This window comes from Leuresthes tenuis, unplaced genomic scaffold (genome assembly GCF_036924035.1).
Source record: "Leuresthes tenuis unplaced genomic scaffold, fLeuTen1.0.hap1 SCAF_17, whole genome shotgun sequence".
NCBI lineage: Eukaryota > Metazoa > Chordata > Actinopteri > Atheriniformes > Atherinopsidae > Leuresthes > Leuresthes tenuis.
This window is the reverse complement of record NW_027325371.1, coordinates 8,770,940-8,798,483: the sequence shown is the minus strand read 5'-3', so window position 1 is coordinate 8,798,483 and position 27,544 is coordinate 8,770,940. Positions and strand designations below refer to the sequence as shown.

At 36.6% G+C, this 27,544-nt stretch overlaps 1 protein-coding gene across 1 annotated transcript in view; it reads left to right on the top strand.

Annotated features, from left to right (window-relative positions):
- Positions 1-27,544, top strand: part of elfn1a (extracellular leucine-rich repeat and fibronectin type III domain containing 1a) — a 70,828-nt gene that overhangs the window by 38,300 nt on the left and 4,984 nt on the right. Inside the window, exon 2 of the mRNA XM_072369607.1 lies at positions 7,830-7,920. The gene's annotated coding sequence lies outside the window, so the exon portion shown is untranslated. The remainder of the gene's footprint in view (positions 1-7,829; positions 7,921-27,544) is intronic.

The following is a 27,544-nucleotide window of genomic DNA, read 5'->3' as shown; positions in this document are numbered from 1 at the left end:
TATCAAATTCAGAATTTTTCCTTGAGCTCAGGGTCCACCTACAGTACTGATGCTCGCTTGTCAACTCTGAGAACTGATTAGCAACAATTTAACATTATTGTACTCTGAATTTATATACACAATGAGACATGTCATCTTTTAAAGCTCATATACTATTTAAAAGAGAGATTAACATATCAATTTTAAGGACGACAAAAGGCAGAATAGGAGATGATTTCTGTTTGATCAAAAGGGAAAATCGATAAGGATCTTGTTTTATTTGCTGCCCTCATACTGCTATTCTATTAGAAAATTGACCTCTATGCTTTTAATCTCATACAGAAACATTGACATATTGTACATCCCAATGTGGCCATCGAGCTCTTTTCTAAAAATCTAAACTAGTGTGTAGAAGGATGGAGATTACACCTGTAATCACAAATGACTAGCTGTGATAGCAGTAACGTAAGGAACTAATGAACAATTATAAAACAGCATGTGATGATGTCAGCACTTAGTGTGACAACCACTACCACTTGACTTTTCAAAAGGCAGCATCTACAGTTCAGTTTATGCTAAATAAAACATTTTTACCTGTCAGTTTCTTCCGCAAATCTCTGTGGAAAAAAGGCATAACAATGTTTAATCTTTTTCTTTTCTCTAAACTGGAATGGTTTCACATGCACTCTAAGCTGCATGTTCATTTTGTATTTCAGTAGCAAAGATATCTTCTTTGTCCTGTAAAGCCATTACAACATCATTATGTGTGCTCTAGAAGGCATGCCATGCCACTTTAATATTGTATGAGTGAAAGAATAGTACACCAGTGTCTTAGTTTCATGAAGCTATCAGGAAACCCATTCCGCCTTTTTTATTTATTTTTTAACTGAGGATCACGATTGCTGTGGTTGAGGATACTGTAAATATGCATGTCTATTTTTAGAAAGGCAATTTCAAGTTTACTGTTTGTATATACATGCTCTGGGGCAAGTGGCTAAATGGACTTGTGTGTATGTGCTTGCTGCACATGTATGTCTGCTGCTTTATTCAAGGCTTATTTGTTTCCACTCTCCATATGGAAACTAGTTGTGTTGTTTCCCTCTTGTTTACCATGAGAATGAGTCACTCTGATGTAAAATCAAGAACTTCACCTCTGAAGTATTGGCAGACAATGTGACAATACGTAAATCTAATAACTCAGCGTAGTCATTTCATGCTCTGTTGGAAAATCCCCATGTTCGGATTCCAATACAACTTCATGTGGCGATTTCCTGTTGTCTATCTTTTTTTGCTTCTCTTCGAGTCAAAACTCTTCAGACACCAACACAGGTTGAGTCGGCAAGCTTAACAAAACAAACCCAACAAGCAGTGCGCATAAGACACATCAAACACTCTCTCCACATCAGAGTGGACCTTTCAAAGAGCCGTGATTCTTTTTGCCAGTCTGCTTCTCACCCTCTGCAGTCTGTTGCGTGTGAATGCAGCATGTTACAAAGATTTAGTTGTGCTTTTGTACACCCTCCTCCACTCCAGCTGTCATGCTTTTAAGTGCAGTAAGCAACTTCTTGATTGACTGCTCCAGATCAGCGAAGTACATAAGAGGAAATGTACTCACCAGTAAAATTCATTCATCTTGCCAAAATCAAAAAAGTTCAAATTGAACATAAATTACTCAAGTCATGATGATTCATGTGTGGTGTTTAAGATAAGCAACACGTCTGTCACATCTAAACACCAACATTTAAATTTATTTCTGCTGTTTGGCCACTGACCAGTGGTACTTAATACACTATATTACAAGACAATATAACCCTGTCAGTGGTGTCACCTTATTTTATAATCATGAAAGACAGACAAGAAATCAAACTGAGTGATAACATGCTCTGTGTTTACACTCACAGCTGCATGCATTTTGCATTCTAGCCATTTTAATTAATTTTCAAACTTGTGCCATTACAAAGCTAACAATACCAAGGTCAAAACATTTTTAAGAACAGTTTTTCAAAATTGTGGATGGTTTTCTGTAACACCTGATGCCCTTCCAGGATCTACAACACATGTCATGACACTTACTGAAGATGAAGGAAGAGCAGAAACCACCTCCTTATTAGAACATCCTGGCTTTGCTGCAGAGGTGCCATCATGAAACTCAAACATCTCTTATTCTCAAATCTTTTTCCTAACATCATCAATGAGCCACTCATCACAGAATTTTCTGGAGTCACCAACATCATCCAGGCAACATCTAATCATCGTGAGCTACCAACAACAACACCTGATGTAACATCCCCAAATAATGTTCATTTAGAAAATCTCACTGTTTTCCAATTTTGTTTAACTGTCATCTCGATATGAAAACCTTTGATCTTTAAACCACTTAAGCACAATAACCTTCACCTGAAGGAGCAGGTGTAACAAAATGGTTTTCCCTTTTTTACATAAAAAAAAGCAAGGGTCACAAATAATTTGACTTGGGATCACCCTTTTCTGAATATAAACTCCCCCTTACAACTTGTTACCAAGTAGGAGGTTTTCTGCAATACAATCTTGAATGAGTAATAGAATAAATTACAATAAAATTAACCGAAACATCCTTCATGCACACATAAATAAATAAATAAATAAATAAATAAATATTGCATTGTTAAAATACATATATTCCTGCCTTCATTTTTATATGCAATTAAACTTTCTGTGAATCAGTAAATTGTTTACATGGGACAGAATTACTTGGCATTGACTTAAACTGAGAATAGTAGCGTCAAGCTGTGGACCACAGCGAGCTATTTTTGTCCTCACACTCGTATGCCCTCCTCTGCAACACAGCAGCTGAGCAGAATCAGTCAGATCTGTGCCAATGCTCAACCTTTCAATACTCTGGGTCAGCATCATGGATATATGCCAGAAATCCCTGCTTTTTAAGACCATATTGGATCTGCCTCCTATCCACCTTCACCTCCACTCCTCCTGCAGCTGCCACTGCACCCCTTCCTCCAGGGCAGCAACCTGACCCATCCTCACATTTATTATGTCTTTGATAAAGCAACACAAAAGATGAGAAGATTTAGGTATAGGAGCTCTGTCTTTTTTTTAGAAGAGGGATGTACTGTAAAGTGTACCACTTTATTCATATAAAAGTCTCTACTTCTTGGAAAAGGAGTATTAAATATTCATTATCTTTATGTAGTGTTTGTTGCAGAAGAAAACATGTGTTGTGTTACCTTTATTTATTCAGCACATTTAAAACAATAACAGTTGAACCAAACTGCTCTCCATTCAGGCTGAAAAAAATGAAATAAATCAGAGCTATAAAGACAATATGAATAGTATTAGAAACACAATATAAAAACCATGACGTGCTGAGTAAAAATAAAAACAGAAACAAATTAAAACAAATCAATAAAATTGTTAAAACAAGTATGAAAGATGATAAACTGAGGGTCAGAATAAAAGGTTCACCTGTTTTTATATTTAAAATATGAGTGAGGGACGGAGAGTAACAATTGGGATGATGACCTTATGTAAAGGAAGACGGTTTTGCATGTCTGTAACTTAATGTGGAACTAAACCATGAAGGACTTTAAAAACAACTAATGAAAATTTAAACTAATTCTGTAGCACACAGATAACCAGTGCGATATGAGTAAAAACTGCTAAAAAATATTACTGTTAAAGTAAAATTTGTTCAAGATATGCAATTAAATTGAGAACCAGCCTTGGTAAAAAAACAAAAAAAACTTTAATCAACTCCTGTAGATTATGTTGACCCAATCCAAACATATTAATTTATGAAACAGAATTGTTTTATTGCTGAAAGACAGCAATTTAATTGTCTGGAAATTTGTCCAGTGTTTTTATGACATTCATTCAACAAGTTACTATTTTAGATGCATGATTTTCAATACAACAATCAATGGTGAATTATTTAACAAACCTAAACTTAATGCATTTATGTTTTGAAAAAATATTTCTATTTAGTCTTTAAAACCTGCACCTTTATAGAATTTTGAGTGTACAGTGAGTTATAGTAGTCTGACCGAGGGGAGATAAAAGCATAAGTAAGTGTTTCCAGGTCCCTGTGAGATAAGAATGTTTTTAATTTAGGTATTTTTCTAACCTGATAAAAACTGTCTTTCACAACACTGCAGACTTGTTTATTAAACTTCAAGGAAGAATCCATGAAAGCACAAAGATTTTTTATTACATCATGCATTTTCACCTACAAAATACAGTGCACCACATCTAATATAAACCCAACCAGTGCATCCAGAATCGATAATGTTACAGGATAACAAGTTAGCAGTCGAAGTACAGACTTGTCATCTGCAGCTAAACTAATGTTGGTGTGTGGTTGGATCGTCATGGGAATACTAAAAGTCTTTGTATTACTAGGGCAGGTGATGCAAAACAACGTATGAGGCCAGGAAATCCCTTCACAGCGATTCCGTTTTGCAGAAATCTTTTTTTCCGTTTTTTTTTCATCATGTATGCTGTTGATCTGCTGTTGGTTTAGAACAGATTATAACTGACAGAGTCTACATTTGAATGTTGGATGGGTTTTGGATGTATAAAACACAAGTAACACCCAAGAGACTGGGGTTCACATCCTGTGATGGACAAATTTAGATTTTTATGATCAGGTAGTGTTCAGTAAGGATTATGTATAAAACCATTTGTTTAGATTCAATAAAATATTATTGTTTGGGTTCAACTACACTCTTTCAAAACAGTAATCACAGATGAGAAGAAACACTTCCTTCTCCTCTGTTTTCTTGATTACAGCAGTGACAAGTCTTATGATATTTGTATCTTCATTGGGATATGCTGGGAGATCTTAGCAAAATATATTTCACTAAGATCTCACAGCATCTGCAGACTTAGAGGAATTTGAATTCCATTTGGACTTTGATGCCTACAGGAAACTGACATCAAAGATGTATCCGTTACACCTAAGTGCGACCATACAGGCTTCTATAAAAGCATCCGTATGTGATGAGGTGAGAAGATGTTGCAGTTGCAGATTTTTATCTGTTGACTGCATCTGACAGTCGCGAAATAATTTTTCCCCCTCTTAGTATCCAACACCCACAAATACTTTAGTCAAGTAGGTAAATGTACTACAAAGGGAAGGAATTTAAATGCAAAGATTAAAAAGGATAAATAAAAGAAACAAACAACTTACTTTTGGAAAATAATGGAGTCAGACAATAAATTTGACACAGCAATATAACTGGTACAATGTGTAAAAACAGTTTCTGAGAGACAGAGTTGATCCTGAAGTTCTGTCTTGAATATAAATTTTGGACCTTCTATGAGACTAACTTTACACAAAAACTATTACAAAACACAATATACTGCATAGACAGACATATATATACATTTCGTGTGTGTGTGTGCACATAAATTAAAAAAATATATATGTCATATTTATTATGCATAATTACATTTCAAGAAACAATCAAACTAAACAAAAGTGCAGTAATTACAGAGAAAAGTCTCTAATCGGATGCTGAAAACTGTTAAAACATTTCTCTGAACTTCAATATGTGTTTGCTTGTTTTTTGTAGGGTTTAGATATTAAAAACTACTTGGTTAGGGTTAAAAAAACTTTCTGGCATACCTCATAACAGACTCTCTCACAATGGATTCAACAGTACACACTGACATCTCCTTTCATAGTATTGGGTGACGACTGCAAAAGAGAGAAAAAAAGAAGAATCGGAGAATCAAAAGAAATCAAACAGAAATGTGGAGCAAGCACATAAAACATGTCTCATTGAAATAAATGAAAATTAACTGTTTGAATGTTTTTTTTTACTTTACATGTCAACATGCAGCTCGCAGCTATAGGACAGCTAAGATGTTGTTAGGTCATTTTTGGTCATTTTAAGGTTATTCCAAACCAGAGTTTGTTAAGATGCTTGCTTGCATAGTTGGAAATTATAAACTTACAGTCTTGCACTCTCACACCACTGCCCTGGTGCCTGTGATAAAGAGACACGATGAGCTATAATGCATTGAGAATAACTGTCATAAAAATAATAATTAATGTTGGCATTTGGATTATTTTCTATTTCATAAATTGTTTAAATGCTCAGATGTTATTATTACTCAAAAAAACACAAATGAAAATAAATTATATGTATTTATAGAATTATAATTGTACAGAATTTTGATGTGAATTATTGGGCAGTAGTTGAGGTTTTCGAACATTCAGGTCAATCCCTGTTTCTTTATGCATTAGAAGAAATTCAATTGTCAATTTTGTCATACAATAAAGTTAATATTGACACGACTTTTTAGTCTCTACTGTAGATCGGGTACTTTAACATAGTCACTGCTAACATTTCAACTGGGCATACTGGTTATCTGCTTACATAGATGGTTGGTGTCAACACACAAACCAGCCTTTATCTGATGCTCTGCAATATTCATGAGGAATAATCATATTTCTTCCATATAATGAGTACCTCTTTGAACTGAATCCCCCTGTGCAGTGACATTTAGTCCATACCTAATTTGTGGGGATAAATTTGGTGTGCACGTGTAGATGTTTTTTTGAGGGAAAATTTCAGGGCGACCTGCCTGCTAAAGCCCGATGTGGTGAAATAAAAACAGGATCACTCTTGGTTGAAACATGGCAGCAGGGGCAGCTGCAGGACTGACCCTGCCAAGGACAGAAAGCTTCCCATGCCTGTTCAATGCCATGAAATGGGTCATTGAACAGCTAAATGGAGTCATTATGATGAGCAATTAAAAGAATACAGCTGAAGACTCCCAAACTCCTCTTTTCTCTTGGTTCCGCTGCGTTTTTGTTGTCATGGGTCTTTGCTGAAAGGCAGCTGCCTTGGGCCACTTTACCACCCTTTTCACTGGAATGCAAATGGCAGCCTCACCAGCTAATTGAATCACATTATCTATTGTCTGTTCATTTACCAAAAAATCTAGCCATTTTGCAGATTTCCATTACTGATTGTTGAAGACTAGATTTTGCCCATGCTTTTCAACTGGTACACCATGTCATACACTCTGAATCACAAGGGATGAGAGCACCGAAATGTTTCATATGAAAGGGGAGCAGTATGAATACTTAAGTGTGCTGTAATCCAGAGCTTGTGTTATGCAGACATTAATATGTATGTAGGTGGTAAAATGGTAGCCTTGCATCGCTGCATTCTGCTGAGACTCTATAAACACAAAACATAACAGTAAGGATGACGCATGGACAAACGACGAAGAAATCGTGTTTCATCTCTATTAGGCTCATTGTTGTGAATACAAAGCATCTATCTCCCTTTGTGCAAAGCTTTCTTTTGTCGTTATTTCAACTTTCAATAAAAATGCATGAAAGATGTGCCAAAGTAGCCTCCCCCTGGGCAGTCTGTGCATTCTCACTTGCTTTTATAGTTAGTCATTAAGATGATGGAGAGGCGGTGGGGGGGTTCATGTTTGATTAATTAGTAAAACTAACTTTGGCAAGACCAGAAACTGAAACAGAGGATTTCATTAGCTTGCACTTGTTAGATAAGGTTAATGAGGTGGTTCCCATTCCTGAATAAAAGTGGGGGAGGGAGGGACATGGCTTTGAATTAATTCTGCAATGCCAAAAGAAAGTTATCCTTTGAAGATGACATTTTTTTGTCTTTTATTATTTCATACATTGTGCAGATAGATGGACTCCATGCACTGCATTTAACATGCTGACATGCATTCTTGCACAGCACAAAGGCATGTGAAACAATGGACATAGTGGTAACAAAAAAAGAAATATTTCTTTGATGCTTGAAAGCAAACTTCCTCATAACAAATTGAATATTCACATGTACCATATCTTATTTATTGTTCTACAGAGTTCAACAAGAGAAACTGAAGAACATCTGCACTGCTGGAGGCCACCAGGGATGCTTTCTCACACTGAGGATTTCAACCTAGATTACAACGGTAAGTGCAGGTGTTTGGTACAGCTGTGCATGTGGCTTGACTCAGCTGAGGCTCTGCATGAGCAAACGCACCCTAAGAGGATCACATCGCTAATCCACTGGTCAATACACATGACAAGAACAGTACAGCGACGAAGGCAAGTCACTCAAAGGACATGTCTTTCTGACAGTGAACAGCAGAAATATCCCTCAGTGGATTTATGCTGTGTTCAGGTTTAAGAACTTCTGTTTCTGTAATTATCTTACATAAGCATCACAAACTGAGTATCCATCTCATATTTGACAGAAAATTTCAAACACACAAATAAAATACACTCACCACAGTATGTAAATTTAGTCCATTCCATAAATTCAAATTAAATTTTAAATTAGAATGTTGATATCCCCATGACATTGTGCATTCCAGAAATGTAATGAGCCACTATGGTTGGGTATAAAGTTGAATAAGTATATAAATAACCAATGATTTTGATTAGAATTGATTCACTCTAATCAATGGTGCATTGGTTCCATAAGCCAATGTTTATCCCTAAAGCACATTTTAAAACAACTTCAACTGACCAAAGTGCTGGACAAGTTGTATCAAAAAAGTATATATAATTTATATATCGTCATAAGATCTGCAATGAATATGTAAAAAAAACAATAAAACATCAAATAAAAGAAGAGTAAAATAAATAAGATTAAATTAAATAGAATTTTTTTTTAAAAGATCTTGGACATGAAAAGCTATTTTTCAAGAAATTCTGCTCAACCAGAAGACTTAAAGACCAAAAGAAAAGAGTTTTTCAGCAGTGTTACTTCTTCACTGTGGACTTTGCAGCCCATTCAGCAAGTTTCTTAAAAAAATTATTTTTTCGTGTTCACTTTTCTTGTATCGAACAGAAATGTGCCCCGTCATGTGCCCTGATGTTTTTCATGATAAGGAAAAACCTATTAGTAATAAATCAAAGTAACACCGTGAGCTAGATGTTGAGTTCTTTATAAGAATAAATCACCTTGTTCTCTACCAAAAGCAGATTTTGTCATATCTTCTTTTCAGGGGAAAAAATAGCACTTTTTCACATAATGCTGCTAACGGAGCAACAAATGAGTGCTTTCACCGGCTGCTGTGGCACAGTGACAGGAGGTGCGAGCACACACTGAACAATTAGTGGTAATTAAGTTGGCCTTGCAGAAGGGATGTGACCCTGTGAATCATCTCTGACTCACTTTCTTGCTATATATTTTCATAACCTGCGCAACCTTTCAACTCACCTAACTCACTGGTTTCCCCAGCTGTCATGTCACACAAAGTGGAATCGTGGTGCCTAATGGCTTCATCATGGGATCTGTCATGTGGTTCAACAGCAATCAAAGAGTTTTTTTTTCCCTTATGCCCTTTACTTAAAGTATCAAGCTGAAGGTGAATGTAAAGTCAGTAAAATTTTATTTGTATCGCACCTTTCAAGATAAAAATCAAAAAGTGCTTCACAAAGAAATACAGGAAACATGAAAAATATAAAAACATAACAAAAGCTAATAAGAAGCAAGTTTAAAAAGTTGGATTTTCAACTGCTTTTTAAAAGAAATCAGAGTCCACGGATCTCAGGCTTAGAGGACGGGAGCTACCGAGTTTGCAACAGAGTGACATGACAATACTTGGAAGATTTTGTTAGAAACCTCACAGCAGCGCTCAGACAAGTGAATATATAATTATAATAATCTAGACATGATGAAAAAAAGCATGTATGATCATTTCCATCTCAGATTGGCAATATTTTTCAGATGATAAAAACAAGAGTGAACCAATGATTTAACATGAGCATCCAAAGTCAATGCTGAGTCAAGAGTTACCCCGAGGTTCCTAACTTAGGGTTTAAGAAATGAGGCGAGCGGGCAGAGAATCTCCATTATCTTTGGTAAAAACCTATTAGGGGCACAGATAAGGACTTCAGTTTTCTCTTCATTACATTGAAGAAAATTGTCAGCCATCCAACCTCTGACAGACTCTAAGCACTTTTTAACTTAAAAACTTAATTTGGTTTAAAAGGAATATAGATATATTTTATAATATATGATGCATCAGAGTGCCGTGATGCAAATTACTTGCAAAGGCAGTTAGATAACAAGTAGCATCATCACCATAACTAGGCTGTATTCCAAGAGAAAGCTGTACGAAAGCAAAAAAAGAAAAAAAAATTATTTTCTTTTCTTTATTAATTTCTTCTTGCAGAGTTTTTACATTAAACTTAATGCCTACTAGCAAACACTTCCATAGCATGATACTGCAGCCCTACTACAGTTAGCATATTAACAAGTTCTTAGCTCTGACTTTAAAGGACAGCTGAGTGGCTAAAAACAGCTTTAAAAAACAAGTGATCATATTTATAATTGAACTAAACTGGATTAAAAACATTTAGGCTGTTTTCAACTAAACATATCTCCTACTTGAGACTCAAGTCGCCATATGCTTGGTTGTTTTAAAAGGCTTGTGATTCAGGTTTTTTGGCTTGTATCTTTATATTAAGTGTCCCTTTGTTTCTGCTACAAATGGAGTAATTTCTATAAATAATATCAACAATGACTAGTAAAAAGACAATATATCTTCTTAATTCATTCTGTGTATAATAAATACTTTTCTTAGCCATATAAGAAAGGGCATGTTTGGACTTGAAACAGTTCATCCCAATTATTTGAGCTGGAAGATTTAGATTTAATTCTCATCATTATTGTTAATGATAAAATAAAATCAGAATGAAAGTTGACATGTTTCTGAACATCATCAAATCTCAGTCATTGACCATTTTTTAATCTAAGTAACAGCAGTTTTAGTACTATCAAGTTGTACAGTCTCAACTCCTTCATTAACCCAGATTCCAAATCAATGAGACTGAAGAGTTATTTGAATGGATTACCATAAAGAGCATCATGGATTACCCTGTGAGAGACATGGATCCCAAGGGAGTCTAAGATTAGTCACATAAAGTGATTATAAAACATCAGTATGGTTGGCAATTATTGGATTCCCTCCTTGTCAAAAAAATTTAACCCTTTCTCATCATTGGCTCAATGTATCGATATCACTTTGGCCTGTTAAACCTCACGATGGCTGCAGTGCATGTTCAATGCATGGAAGAAGGAAACAGCTCTGACTTTTGCTGTTATTCGTGTCTTAATTACTTTACTGGTAACGCACATGAAGACTACATAAACTCTTTACATAAGACTGATGCAACATTCCACATTCTCCATGACAGCTCCATCTATATTTAAAGAACTAAATGGGTATTTTAGACTTCTTGATTAATAATTCATGTTGCGACGTTATTACTGATATTGAATGTCCTAAATCTGAATACTGTAAAAGCACAGCGACAATACTGCATCCTCAATGGTACTGTTGCAATTTTGTGTGGAACTAGAACTGAACTTATCCACTTGCCAATGCAGAGTAATTTTTAGTGATTACTTTGCTCTCTTCATGCTACCTCAGTCCATCAATTTGTCAGTGAGCACCACATCTATCAGAAGTATGGCCTGAAGTTTTACATTAGCCAGATTAAAGACTTTCCTACGTGAAAAGAAGATCCAAATACAGCAAATGGTTTGTACAGACTTTAGTAGTTTTTGTGTGTGTGAGAGGTGAAACGTTGTGAAAAAGCTGTTAAACTCAAGAAAACAAAGGGGTCATTTACATGACCCTATGGTCTCCAAGAGTACAAAGGCTAACTTGGGCTATGCTCCATCTGTCTTATTTTCTTTTTTGCTAAATCAATCTATTACTTTTTTAGTAATCCCACTGACAAACAGGGGAGACAGTTCATGTCAACGGGAACTAGATCAGCGGAGTTCGGGGCAGGATTGAGCAAAACAAAATTGAACACACTCTAAAAAAAAATCAATACAGCAAGCTTTGTTCACAGAGTTAGAGGAGCAACTTCATCACAGATAAATGATTTACCAAACAAAGAGTACAAGACTAAATCAGCAAAATTCCTCTCCGAAGAAGGCTATGAGTGGTCTATGCAGGTGACTATCAATCTCTAAATCACCTTTACAGAGGTGAAACCAGGCCAAACACAAGATCAGCATTTCACATTGGCTCATGGAACAAAATAATTTCTTCTCATGAATCTGAGATCAGTCACAGGACAACACAGAGACAAACAGAACAAACAGCTCGCTATGCACACTCATACTCACTTTAGGGGTAAATTTAGAATTGCCAATTAATCTAACATGCATGTTTTTGGATGGTGGAAGGAAGGTGGAGTACCCAGAGAATACCATGCAGAGCAAGCAAACCCCACCAGAAAAGCTTCTGTCTCTGGATTCATTCTGGAGGTTCCAAATTGGATGCCTGCGTCTGAAAGTTGTAAAAGTTATTCAAATGTTGTTGGTTTTAAGCTGCACAGCAGGAACAGGCTGTTTTAATAAGTGTTTTATTTCATACAGGTTTAGTTTGATTCCCCAAACTTTATAATTCTACATGTTATACAGTATGTAACTTCCCTTAGGAATTAGTAAAGTATATTCTAATTATTTCATTTAACTTTCAATCACATCTGAGATTACTCCTATTGTTTGCTGACACTTTACCTGACTTGTTCTTCCTCTGTTTAAAGGAGACCTAAATGGGCCAATTTCCAAACTGTTTGTTCAGGTTAAGGTTTTCAAATCTCTTTCTAGTGAAGAATGAAAAAGAGTTTTTGTCTACAAATAATCTCTTATTTGTACACTGTCATAAGTACACTTTTGGAGTCATTTAATTTAAAGAACTACAAGAAAACTCATGCAACTAAATACTTTTTTTACTTTTGAGTCAAAATCGAACACCAGTGACCAAGAAAGACCAAAATGATGAAGTCAGCACAATGGTAATTATTCATCTTTATTGCTTGTATTAAATCCTGTTTTGTCAAAAAAGACATGCACAGGACACCAGGCGGTGACTTTGCAATGAAAAGGCAGTCATGGGGAAAATTAATAGAAGTTAAAACTTGACACCCCAATTTTGACAGACAGCTGTCTGCCATTTATTACAGACTCTCTGATGACTTTTTTCTGTACCACTGATAAAACGCTGTGGCACCTTTCTCTATATCACAGAATAATTCTCTAGTATCATGACACTTCATTTCTTCCCTCTTATTACATGCCATTCATTCAGTGAGGCAGCAGAAGACAAAGCCTCTCATCCCAGTTGGATTTTGGCCGGGAAAACTTAATCAAAACACAAAACTGTATGTTTAATGTTCATACTGATTTGAAAGACAGGCTTGAGTTGTATCCCACTGCCAAACAGTGAACTTGCAGTTTATATCTATGTCTGTCAGTGTGAGAATGTCCAAATATAAGCACACCATTTATTCAGTTACAACCTAAAAAAGTTTTTTGATGTTCCTAAAATATTTCTTTCACACGAATGGGACTTACAGACCACCTGAAAACATAAAGCCTGTGGTTAGAACAATCAGCGGTGAGTACAAAAAAGAGGAGGCTTGTAATTGAGGCTTTGTTTTAACACCTACAGAATAGGATTTCAAACCAGAGGCCACTCACCTTTCAATGAAATCTCAGACCATCTGCTTTTGTTTCCTCTTTTTAAATGCTGCCTTTCATGTTCAGGATGATTTTTTTCTTACATTTTCTAAGTTTTCCAACTGTTTTCTTTTTGTAAAGCATAAGTACGTTTGCTTTGGCATTTAAGCTGTGGACTAGTGATACATTTCACAAATGTAATTAATATAACAAACCAAAGTCTTGGTAAATGAGTCTTTGCAGACATTAGCATGTAATTATACACCCCACTATATTCTACTTTCATGTAAATGCTATATGACTCACAGTTTATAATAAACTGAAATGAATGCTGTCGAGTATGTAGGCTTGCCACAGCACTTTCTCTTTTGTATTGTGTATTTTTCTTTAATTTTTCTTTGGATTGAAAGACAACGAGACTTCTGAGAACTGAAAGCAGGCCACTTAAACGATAAAACCATCACAGCATGATGAGATAAACCATTCTTCCCTCACTCTCTATCACTCATTTCATCTCTTACCATCACTCTCCAATAAGTGGAGATACAATCTGTATATATCCTACTGTGTTTTAGTTATTTCTGTTTAACAGGAAATGACCTCAACATTTCAGAATTGATGTGATTGTCATTACCATTGGGCTACTTTGGTGTGTGTGGAAGATAACAAAAAAGCTCAGAATTGCAACTCAAAATGATTAAAGATTGGTATCAGTGTCCGACAGTCCAACTTGGGTGGTAATTTGTCAGGATTGCAGCTCAGGATCCCAAAGGAATCACTCATCCAGTATGTTTTCAAAACCAATTGTAGCTGAAGCAGTTAATAATGCACCATGTGAAAACAGTATTTTGGTGATATATCAGTTGTCATCAAAAGTGCAAGGTCAAGATTTATGTGTGGTAGCTATATTTACTTTGTAATTAACCTTAAACAACAGTATCAAAGTAATTCAAGCAACTGCTGTAATGACTGACTGTAATACCCTGACACCATCAGTCATATATGAATGAACCCACCACATTAACAATAGGCTCTGTTCTACGAGGAATAAGATTACCAGAAGAACAAACAAACAAAATAAAAACATCAAGCATTATGCTTGAGTTTCAGTTTGAAATAAAAGGTTGGGACCAGTGCTACAGATCTCCATCGGGTAAATAGTTAAACAATGATTACGGTACCTCAACAATGTCAAATATACCAATAGTCTGATTGTCCAGTGAAAGAAGTAGTTAACTTTTTAACTTATCTTAAATGGCTAAGAATAATAAAACAAATATACAGAGCAATAACGAGGAAATAATACATCAAAAACAACTGTCATCCATCTTTGAGAAAAAAAACAGCAAGATGGGAGGCTTGGCTTGCTTGCCACGTGTTCTAAAATGTGAAGCCAAACAGGAAGTGTCTTTAAGTCCAATACTGCTGACAATCAATAGGTGCACCTCCAAAATATATCTGAAAACAATGTAGTTCCAAAAACCATTAAATTGTAATTAGATACATTTTTTTATTACATTTTCCCTACACCTCATTATGGAGTCTGAAATGACTCATTCTAATCCATGTGCTGGTTATCATTCTGAAATGAGAAAAGCAATCAAATGAAAAGCCAAACTGGTTATAGGCCTAAATAATTCATACCTTTGTCCAGTCCTATTTCAGGTATCTCTCCAGCTCCAAACTCCTGACCAAATATGGTCACCTCTGAGTCACAGAAAAATGCTGTGGCTTCAAAATGGCAGTACACAAAACAAAGAGTGGCATAATGGTGGCTATAGCCACTTTCTTTTCACAATCTTTGGATTGTTCAAAGCCCAAATCAGTAATTTGCTCATTTTAAATGCTGTTTACTGGCTTGCATGTGAGCATACAATGCATGTGATTTGCTTTCACCAAGCTGGCCCGACTCTCACTTTCTTTACACAGTGTGCATGAAGGTTCGACATTTCTTTGCTTGCAACAGACAGTGACTGGCTCTTAGTTTAGTCACGCAATCATTTCCAGCTTTCCTGTTACACAGTTGAATCACGGATTTTAAGAATGCAGAGATATCGCTCCATTCAAAAAAAGAACAATGAAACACCTTTCGAAGGGCAAATTTAGATACAGGGCAGTATTGTCAAGGCCTGTAATTTCAGAGGACAGAAACATAATAAAAAACACATTTTGGAGTGAAAGGAGGCCTATTTTGAATTGTGAGGATGTTCTCAATATCAAAGTTATTTTAAAGAAAACTTGTTTACTTAATCTTGGGAATAAATTTCATGGCCCTCATTTTGAATTGAATATTTTCAGTAAAATATATTACTCATGGTATCTTCCAGCAATCAGCAGCAAAATCATATGCATCTCACGTCAGTCGCGGCAAACTTCAGAGAGAAGAGGCTGATAGGCTTAGCAAAGAGGCATGCAGAATTCACAGCTGAAACATGCCCCTTTTATGTATAATATGCAACTCAAGGACATGCAGGTGTTTTTTTTTAACCATTTTTTAAAATTGCCTTGCATCCCTGATCCAAAAGGGATGAATATCTTCCCAGTCTATAACAAAATGCTTATATATCCTTGTCTCACTATGTTTCTGCTTTCAGCCTTTGCTCTTCTAGTCTCTGATTAGGACACACATTTTCCACATTTAAAGGCTACAAATCAAATCAGCATGATCCAGGCTTTCGCTTTTGATTGTACTTTATCAAAGTCTCGCAGTTTTTCACTTTGTTCAGAAACATGCATTTATTCAACAGTGTACAGCATGCCATAGTGGAAATAATCTTTCTGTGACCTAACTGAGATTAGTGTTTTCAACAGTACACACCAAAGGTACAATACTTCCACTTGTGAAATGATTAATCCCATCATATAAAGCATCTGTCCACTTTGTAATATATCTTGTCATATGACCTTTCGACTTTTCAGTAGAACAATAATTGCCTGTGCCTCGTCTCCTTAGTAGGTTATAGCACAGATAATATTTATTGATGACACATTTATTACAAGAAATATGTAAAAGGCAAGAAAGATGAAAAACATAGATGTGTTATGATGGAAGATTTATATTATCCATGCTGGAAATGGTGTTAAAACGTTATGGATTCTGAACAGTAGTTTATAACTAGCAAAGCAAATATTTCTTCCCCTGTGCATTGGTGCAATTCAATCAAAGGGTCATAATCTAAAAGTATACTAATACTAACTGAGCATTTGTATGTTTATCTTCAATGATGTCCATCAAGGTTTTATATGTTTAGCTGCTGCATCCTCTATCTTGAACAAAAGCCCTCCCAGCAGTGCACCTGTCATGTCCTGTTGAGATCTCCTTCAACTTTATAGGTTCTGCAGTGGACCAATATACCTTTTACTCCTTTGATAGTCAAGCACAAGCCCTTTGTTGCATCCCCCACCCCGTATTAGACCTCAGCAAATTTTCCCTGTCAGAAACAATAACTTTTCTTTTCAAGGCCAAGACAGCTTTATTTTGGTGGCAAAGCTATCACGAGGAGGTTGTTTGCCACCCTGGTGTTCCCCTTCACGCCTGCACTTGTTGTCGATGAATCAAACTGCAACACAAGCCAGACTTTCCTAACATACTTGCTTGCACCAGTTGATTTTACTTCCAATCACCTTGTCCAACTGTAATAGCCTCTTCTAAAAGGAAGTTTATACTGTGGGTTCAGGGAGGTATATTGAGATCTTATTGCTGCCTGTCCAGATCATCATCAGTTAATCTTCCCAAAGCCAGCTTTAAACAGGAATATGTTTATGTAACAGGATACAACATCTTTTTTAATGAACTTATTAAAGACACTCATACTTGCTGTTACTGACCACCATTTGGGGGCTGCATGGTGGTCAGCTCAGCAAGAGGGTTCTAGTTTTGATTCCCGGCTGGGGCCTTTCTGTGTGGAGTTTGTATGTTCTCCCTGTGTATGTGTGGGTTGCCTCCAGATACTCCGGTGTCTCCCCACCGTCCAAAAACAAACATGTTGGGTTAATTGGTGACACTAAATCCTCCTTCGTGAGTGAGTGAGTGTTAGCGTGTATGGTGTGTCTCGTTTGTCTCTGTGTGGCCCTGTGATGGACTGGCAACCTGTCCAGGGTGTACCCTGCCTTTCGCCCAATGACAGCTGGGATAGGCTCCAGAACCCCCATGACCCGACATTGGAATAAGCGGATATAGAAAATGGATGGATGGATGACCACCATTATTGAACAAGCCTGCTGGATACTTACTGCAGAGCCTGATTTAACACTTGCAGTTGAAAAGTAAATTTTGCTGAATAATCTAAATCTGGGTAAAAAGGTACTCATGTAAAAATGTCTAATTCGTTTTATTATAACTGAGCCATTGTCTGTTTATGTGAATTAAACTTGTCTCACACTGTCTTTGTGGAGTTAATCTCAAAGTGATAATGTCCTCTTCCTAAATCTGTCAAATAGTCCAACAGGGTCAGACAGATATAAACATTCAGCACTGAAAATGCTCCCGTTCACAGCCTGTCAATCAGAGCACTGACGCAGGTTGAGCTGTCAGTCAGAAACATGGCTCTAAGGTCCGGTGTAATTGAATTAGCTCCAGTCTCTTTCTGAAGGTTAATTGGTGGGAAAACCTTAACAGAGCATGGCAAGGTAATTGACAAAGATAAGGATGGCTGTCTTATCGCTGATTTTGTCACTATATGTGAACTTTATAATATCGCAAAACATCAGATATTAAATCTATAAAGGAAATAATGCCTTCACAGAGTTCGCAGCTCATTTAAATCCTCTTGAACTGTGAATTTTTCACAACTTACCTTCACGTCTTGGGGCTGCACAGGATCTTCAAGATTAGTTTGACATGTCATGACTCAGCAACTAGAGTCAACGCTGGCACACACTTTGGCTCGGAGGGCAAAAAACATGGAAAGTTGATGGTCAGTTGATGGCCTGGAAAATTGCATTTAAACCTTCAGGTGTTATTCCAAGTTGTATCTTACTCTCAAATATGCTGAATTAAATTCAACTCTGCTTTGCTCCTGTCCCTGTGATAAATGCTTTCTATCTTCCAGTTGCTTTTACCCTGTTCAGTATGCAGCCCATAGAGCTGAAATGTTTTGGTTTTATTATAGAATGTCATTCTTTAAATCAACAGCACAGAGATCACAGCACACATGTTAAGAAGCTGCTGTAGGGATCTGTGCAGGATAAACTTTCTGCTTTCTGTTTTTTTTCTAACGAGTTTTCACGCCATTCTCCGTGGCTTATTATCTTTAGAAGAGGTGTCACCTAAAGTAGGGCTATTAGTTTGTAATGAAATTTTTTAGTTCTCATCTAATCTCGAATAGTACTAAGTCATAAGCCTATGAAAGGACTGTTGATACACTGAAGGACAATAATGAGAGATATTGGGAATTTACCAGACGACATGGCAGTGAGTCATTTAAAGTTTTACAAAGTATTACACCTGCTTGGAATACCAAGTAGGAAGTGAGCTGAAATAGACAGAGAGATAGTTTCAAATTCAGAATGCCTGAGGACACGTATTTATCAGCCAAACCTTTACCCCCAAGGTCTTAATTACCGAAAAAGGGTCTGTTATGTGACATTTAGGACTAATGTACCATCAGTATTAATTGAGATCAACCAACACTTCGGCAAAACTTATTATCCTGATGCTAATTTAGACTTAATTAACAGGGACCAGTACTAAATGACAGCAGTATGAATATTTGGCCTTTATTCAACTATGCAAAAGATTAATACTTCTGGAGGGCTAGATTACAGAGAAGTATTACAAAAATTAAAGCTATATTCTTTTTTATAATAAATTTTCCTTAAACAGTAATAATATAGGCCTCAAGCACAAATTAGCTGTGAACAGATGAGGAATCCTGCCTAAAGACAGATAGTGTTAATTGTGTTCACTCAACTGTTTTTATTAAACAAAATTAATCTTTTATCTTTTTCCCCCAGTGAACATTATTTTTCCATAGAAATCTTAAATTACCAAATAATATGATGTGTTTATTCATAAAATGACTGATCTGAATATGAATACACAAGTAAGTAGCTCTGTTGAATGAAAGCAACAAACAACAATCACGTATTACATGCGCTACATTTCGCAGACAATTTTGTCTAAATTAACTTCCAAATGGGGAACAACAATCAAGCTGCAGTACACTTAAAAAGGAAAAAGTCCTGGTGTAAGTAGGAAGTCCAGATTGGGTGAGTTAGTGTGTTTGAGTTCTAAGGAAAAGTCTTCAGGTGATTCTGGAAGGCATGGAGCAAAGATGTATGTCCTGTTCTGCATTTGGTAGCTCATTCCAACAGCTCAGAACCACAAATGAGAACATATTACCTTTAGTGTAGGGATGTCAATGCCAAATGTAGAAGAATGCAGTGGTCAGGAAGGAGCAGAAGTCTGTTTTATTGAGTCTATACAGCTGAGTCCAGATGCTACAGCTGCTCTGTGGATAAGCGATAGCAACTTGATATAACTGGGGAGCTGATGAAGGCTGCTATGTTGTGGAGTGACACATTCTTTTGGTTGATCCATGTCATTGCATTCTGGACCATTTGTAGGTATGTCACTCAGCATGCCAGCAGACCTGTTATTAAGAGCATTGCAGTGGCTGATTGGAGCGAAAGCTGCAGCCACTACCAGGAGCTGGTGGTATACTAAGTCAGCATTTGATAGATTTTTCTTTTGTTGTAAATTGCAAAGTGACATGACAAGGAACAGGTTCAACATGGTCAGAGAAAGATAACTGGTCAAAAATCATGATAACCAGGTTTCTTACAATCTTGATTGGAAAGAGCAATGAAAACAGCAAAGATTTTTTTTTTATGTTAAACAATAAATGGCCAGAGAAGTGTCTCCATTGTAACCAAGAAAATGGAAAAGTACCTTTTGGCAAAGGGACCATTGTTGTTTGCACAAGTATTTATTTCAAGGCAGAGTTTTCATACACCTAAATCTCTGATTGTATTTCTTTACCACCGATCCATCATCCAAAGGAAAGATTTGCCTGTCGCTAAAAGTCTTCACACAACAAAAAAAGGATGTAGAATATTACCCTGCAAACTGTAACCTAAACTGTTCCCTTGTGTGTACAGTGGAAATGTGACACCAAGGCCTCCAGACTGAGTTAAAGTCTGAGAGGTTAGCCAAGCATACACCATGGCAGTGGGTCCTTCACTGGATGGACAATGGGCCCCATCACACTGTAAATACTGTTCATAAATACTACCTCAAACTCCCCTTAATCACACTCTGAAATATCAAATTGGGATATTGTCCCACCTTCATCTCCCAGGCCTCAAGGAATATATTTAAAACTGCAACTCATTTTAGCTTCAGAAAGGTCATATTAAGACAAATCGTGAACTGAAAGCTTCACCGGACACGTGCTATATAAGGAAACAATCAATCAAGTAGTTCAGTGTGAATAAAACTTGTAAAATAAGTTAGATTATAAGTGAAAAACCTATTTGAATACAATGCATACATGCAAATTCTGCTCATATTTTGAAGAGGCCAAGTGAAATGCTGACCATTTAGCAAATGCTATTCAATGAAAACATATTCCAAACAATATTCCCAGAGTAATCAATGCATGCTTGTAATATCCTCTGATATAACTCAAAAGTATGTGACCCTGCTCACCTTCTCTCCAAATCAATTCAGTACCACTATGGGCACAATGTTTTCCTTCCCCAGGAGAAGTAGTTCCATTTCAACTCAATTGATTCTCCTATTCCAGTTTCCCATCTCTAACTTTTTTTTCATTCCGAGCAAGAAGTGCATGCATTTTCAATGACATCAAATAAAGGGCAGTCATTGGTATGGATGAGGAGGATCCTCAGAGATTGAGGCACCTTCACCGTCACAAAGCATAAGATAGTAAGCCAAGAGAGACAATAGAAAGCAGAGCTTTAAAACTGTGAAAAGAGATTCTTTGATATAATGCTTTTGTAGACACTTTACAACTGAAAGGAAGAATTGTGTTTTAGTATGCATAGTGAAGTTATTTGGACAGACACACTTACAAAAAAACAGGAAGGGACTGACAGGCAGAGGCAGCCAGAGAGGGTGTTGAGGTGCAGTGCCGTTGGTATGAATACATTAAACTCATTGTTAGAAAGGATTGGAGATACTTTCGATCTGTTTTCACCATGTGGCGTTCTGAAGCATTTGTCAATGTTTGCCTTGAGGCATTTACTCTCATTGTGGAGCAGCAGTCCTGGGGGGCTCATGGAGAGTGCAACTCTTATGCCTCATGTTTAAAAGTCCACGACAGCTGCAAGATTTCCCTTAAAGTGTTCCTCGACCTGTCACCATCACTACATCCACTTCAACCCCCTTCAAGACATTTTACCTGTCATGTCACATTCCACTGGACACACCAGTATGTGTCAGATTCTTTCCTTTAATTTAGTTGTTTTACATAATGCCAAAATGCTTTCTTGTCAGGGAGACTTAGCTGCTTCTCCACATAAATTATTTTTTGTAAATGTTCTTTAGCCTTTTTCATGAAAAAGGGAGCAAATGACTGACTAAGTAGTAAGGAAATATGTAAGGGATGAGAAAATTAAAACAGCTATGTTTGAACCATTCTTCAAGAGCAGGGTTTCAATAAGTTATCCACAGAAGGGGAAAAGGGAAAAAAAGCCTTCATTACCCTGCGCATAAAGCCTAAACAGAAAAGAGTCAGTGGAATGGCTTCCAGCCTCTGATATGGGTATATGCTCAGCTCTGATGCCTTGGGTGTCCTGCTGCACTAAGGCCTCGCACCGGACCATACAGATTGCCGCCATTATGGAAAGTGGGTCTGTGGTGGCAAATAGACCAAAGCTTTCACAAGGAAACATTCAAACTGCCTTGGGCTCAGTTTGAGATCTGAACATACAGGATGGAGGGATTAGCATGAAACTGAAGCTCTGAAAATTAATTTTAATGTAGCTGGCTGCTTTGTTTATCCCTCAACAACTTAACACTGCAGGCATTGTTTTTGTTAGTATTTGCTGTAGACTCACTGGGATCCAAGTGCAGGAGTTAAATGTTAGACAATAATTTAAAAGGAAAGCCCATACTTAGTGACCCTAAATTTAAAGTTTTTGCCCATAAGTGGTGATATGCTTGTGTGTTTTTGTGTACCTTTACAAGAGGGACTATTCTTCCTCTAACTTCCTCCAAAGAGCATCAGTGGTGAAGCAATGAATCAGAGTGAATCATTGTGGACAAACAGGACACAGCCAATGTATTCAAAATGGAGTGGGGGGCTTCTCGGGTTGAACTTAAACTTCTATTTAATGGCTAAAAGCATCTTACATCAGTGTCAGAGAAAGCGCAGGCCAGGTTGGATGAGCTCAGTCTCTGCCATGCTGTATTTGCAATAAAGGTCATAGTCGAAGCAGTAATAACAGGACACAGTTTTTCTTTAAAAGATCTCTAGCTTAGCCTGATATTCCGCAGAGCTGTATTTTTCATATTCATTTCATGGAACATTTGATTTGAAACCTCTTTCCTCCTAAGGGCTTTGAGAGTGTTCTTTTTCTTCAGTGCAGCTATGCCACTGCTCTTTTGTCATCATGAAGGTGGTTTTGTAATGGCAGCCTTTGGCATTCTGTTGCAGTGCTCACCACAGCATTTATTCCTGCTCTTTATCTGTACTTGAAAAGCTGACCAGTGCTTTTACTTGATTATCTTAGTGTCATTGCAGATAACTTCTTAGTGGTGTGTGAACCAAGGAGAATTGAACATGAAGATTGATTGTTTACATCCTCCAAAACTGCATTTCATTTCTATTTCAAAATGTTGTCTTTTTTGCACTTTTGAATGACATTTTGGACTGCACTTATGGACAGCTTGTGGAGAGCATTAGTTATAAAAAATAGGAATCTAAATTTTGAAGCAGATCAAATCCTAATGCTCACTGGCATTAAACAAAAATACTATTAGAGTGTCTTCAAAATATTTTGCTTATGCCACACAGAAAGAAAGTTTCTGTACTATTAATTTATTTATAGCATTTGGTAAAAAACTGTCCAGACAAATTTCATGAAACTCAGTGTGGAGGAGGAATGTGGTCAAAGGATAAGTTTCTTTGAGATTGCAAGGTGTGCCAATGGTCTCAGCAAAGGCTGTGTTTCACCTAATTTAACATACAGTTGCATGCAGCATGATGATTTTGTGTCCTGTCAGTTATAGTCTTGATTTTAAGGTTTCTGGAGCATTAAAACCAAACATTTTCATCTTAAAGTAGCATATTCTTTAGTAGTCAGTAGTTAGCACAACTCTATCTAAATAGGAACATATCTAAATAGTTCCTTGAAGGCACAACTGATCAAGGCAGGACTCAATCTCATGTAGTGTCGTCCTCTGCCCTCCATCCACCTCTGAATGTTTACTTATTCCCTTTTACACATCATACAACAGTCAATACATGACTATTCACAGAAGGCTGTAACACTGCTTTACTGTATATAGTTATGTTTGTGTTCTAAAACATGACAATACAAATAATCACGTCTGTTAACACAAATCAGTTGAATAAATTTGGGTGACTACATCACATTTTGCTCTGAGAAAACCCTCTTAAACCTGAAGCAGTGTAGATTGTTGCATTAATCTAACAAAACAATCTGTAGGATGCAGACCCCTCTGATGTTACAGTACAGAGCTTAATACGCCCACCACCCTCTCTAACCACTTCTCTATGATTTGCATATTGCAAAAAATCAGCAAAAAAAAACTGTGCACATAATATGATCCCCAATTACATGCACTCAGAGAGTAATTGGCAAATCAAATTAGCAGTGCATGACTCTATGTTTGCATGTAATTTCCAGGGGACAGTGTTTATTGGGTTTCAAAACTGTCCAGACCAAAAAACGTTTGCATGTGAGGAATTATGATCTCACTTGCTATTATCCTCATCTATTTACTGGCCACAGAAATATTGATGGTCCCTGTTTGATTCTATTCCCTAGAAAAAGAAAAAAACGTCAAATTGGGGATTACAATCAAGTGTGGAGGTAAACTCTTACTCACCTCAGAGTGTGACCAGCAAAACCACAACATAAAAGTGATTGTAATGTGATAGGCTCACACACAAAGGTCAAACGACAGCAGGAATGGTCTTTAGATCCACAATGGCAAGTCTTTCAGTCTGAAGTATATTCTCTCTGCTATAAACTGTCAAATTCACTCTTTTTCTAGCAGTGCGATTATCCCTGTTGTGAAGAGCCATGTTCTCTTACATACACACAAATACACTCCAAAACACCTTTTTATTCTCCCCTGAGGTTGTCTAATAGTATTATCTGTGTTACTACCTAAACAAAGAAGATTTGCTGTTTTTTTTTCATTAGTTGTCTTTTTTCATCTTTACGAAATCAAATGATCATTTATTTTATGGACACTTGATTAATAAATCATACTGAACACTGCTACATACTTCATAATAATCTACGAGTGAAAAGAGTTGATCAGTTTTACAACCTCAAAATTGTAATTATGTTATGAGCTAATAAAAAGAAACGTTATTTCAATCTGGTGACGTAAGCAGGTGACTAAAATTCATAAAATCCATCACAGGCTGAGTATTTGAGGGATAAAGATGGGCAGCAGATCTATCAACAAATTAATTTTAAAGGTTTAACAATGTTCCTTAAAGAAAGATGTGAAGGGATTTACATATATCTCCTTCTGAAGGCATAATACTAAGGCACAATATCATGAAATGACCAAAGTGATTGGGAGGAATTTCCGTCCTTAAGGGGCAGCGGTGCAAGCCTAAATATGAGTGATATCTGATCACTCAGTCAAGAACCGTCATTCATCAAAAACCAAAATTACCACATGTTCAGGGGATTACTGTAGGAAACCTTTGCTAAGTACTACAGTACAGAGTTACATTCACAGATGCCACCTATAACTTTACTGTGTAAAAAAGAAGTCCTATATTCACCTTGTCCAGTGGCCCCGCTAACTTCTCTGGGCTCTGAGGCATCTGAGATGGACCATTATACAGTGGAAACATCTACTGTGGTTGGACAAATCAGTGATTAAGATTTTTAATGTTGTGTGTTCAAGACCAAAGATGAAAAGGACAAAGACATGCTGCAGAGGAAGTTGGTATGGATACTAGACTGGGCTGCGCAGTCCTGACCAGTCGCTTTCTGACAAGGTGTGAAGAATTTTGACATGAAAAATACAGTGACAACCCTATACTGTTACAGTCGCTAAGACATGTTTGAAGGAATAGGACAAAATGATCCTTCCATCCATGCATTTTCTATACCCACATAATCCAACTCAGGGTCATGGGGGGGCTGGAGCCTATCCCAGCCATTCAGAGAGGCACAGTCCACCTTTAACAGGTCACCGGTCCATCACAGGGCCACAAAATAATACATTAAGTAGTTTATTGTTGGCTATCCTCAATGCCAAAAAAATATTTTAAGATATTCAAAAAAGAATAACAACATTATAAAGTGGTAAAAGTTTTACTCACTAGGTTTCTTTTTTCCCTAAATGTAAGAATCACAGTTTTTTTTCGTTTTTTTTTCCGGACCATGCCAACATTTTTTTAAATATGGGGTGTAAGTCAGATCTTTTCCAATTTATTTTAAAAAGAACTAATTAAAATGCATTGACTGGTTACATTTTCTAAATTTGAGATACTCATAGTCATAACAGTTCAGCAGTTAATTTTCAACAAAGAGATATTTCAATCTGCAATTAGGTATAAACATCCCTTTGCTGCATATTGAAATCAAACCAGTGGATTGCTAGACATGGCATATTATTATTGGTGATTGCACTTTCAGGTGCAACTGTTTTCTTTTTTCATGTCCTTGTCTATAACAGTATGTTGACCTTTGAGCAATTAAATGCAGTAATGAAGGCTATGATAATGAGTGAAGGGGGATGTAATGGAGTAAGATTATTGACTGGAATCAGTCTGGACAAATCTACACTTCCCAGCAACATTTACTCATTAAAAATTGAACACATGAGCGATAAAATACACATTTCAATCCACACAGGGGTCTTAATGCTGCTTCTGTGTTAGCTTATGACTACAATGTCAGCAACTGCAGCATGTGCAACTTTTTTCCTTTTTTTTTTCCTCCAAAAATCAAGTTCAAATCTATTTTAAATAAATACTTATATGTGTTATACTGTACATTTTTACATGTGATGCCTCCACTGCTGTACTTGAGTGGTAGGCTAAGTGAACTTAGATTTGTTTATCGTGTCTGAAGTTGTGATTGTTGTATTTTGACAGCTGTGCTGGCTAGTGTCTCCTATATTGACAGGTTGGCAAACATGATATATGCTTATTTTAGAGGTGACCAATGCATGCATTTGGTCTAGCTAACACTACAGCAACCTCTAATGGATCACAAGGAAAACTATTTCTTATGCACTAATGCATTCATATATACAGTCGATTGTCTGAAGCACTTTGAAACTGTATTTTATCATTTTATTTGAATGGCTTACTAATATTTAGATATCTCCTTGTTACAACTATCTAGAAAAAGTGATCATATTATACAATAATATAGTATACTAATTCACCAAGCAAAGTGGTCCCTGTTCAGCAAAAAATACATAGGATTACTCCAAATACAGCTTAAAAGATTTATGAAACATCTCTGAATGTAAGATTCTTTTTTCATGTTTTTCAACTGATATTGACAGTACCAACAGAGTATTCAAAAATACATACATTAAATAAAAGTTACAGTATGAATTATATTTCACAGTAAAGTAGTAAATTTAAAAAAGGAAGTCAAACATTTTTCCTAATGATACTATCCTATTAAAAATGTTTTCTTGGCCTTCCAAAGCTCCACCATTCATTTTGATTGCCATTTCTGAATTACATTACGAACAGAGGAAACTGTTACCTAAAAACACAGCTTACCGCAGACTTCCCATGAATTGGGAAACAATTACTCTAATGCAACTGCCTAGAGGAGACCATGGCAGCCAATATTGGTACAACATTGATAAAGCTTAGAATTGTACATTACTGGGCATCTCCTGATAATGGCTGTGAACTAACCATGCCCCTCATATTGTGATTAGGTTCTGAGACTTT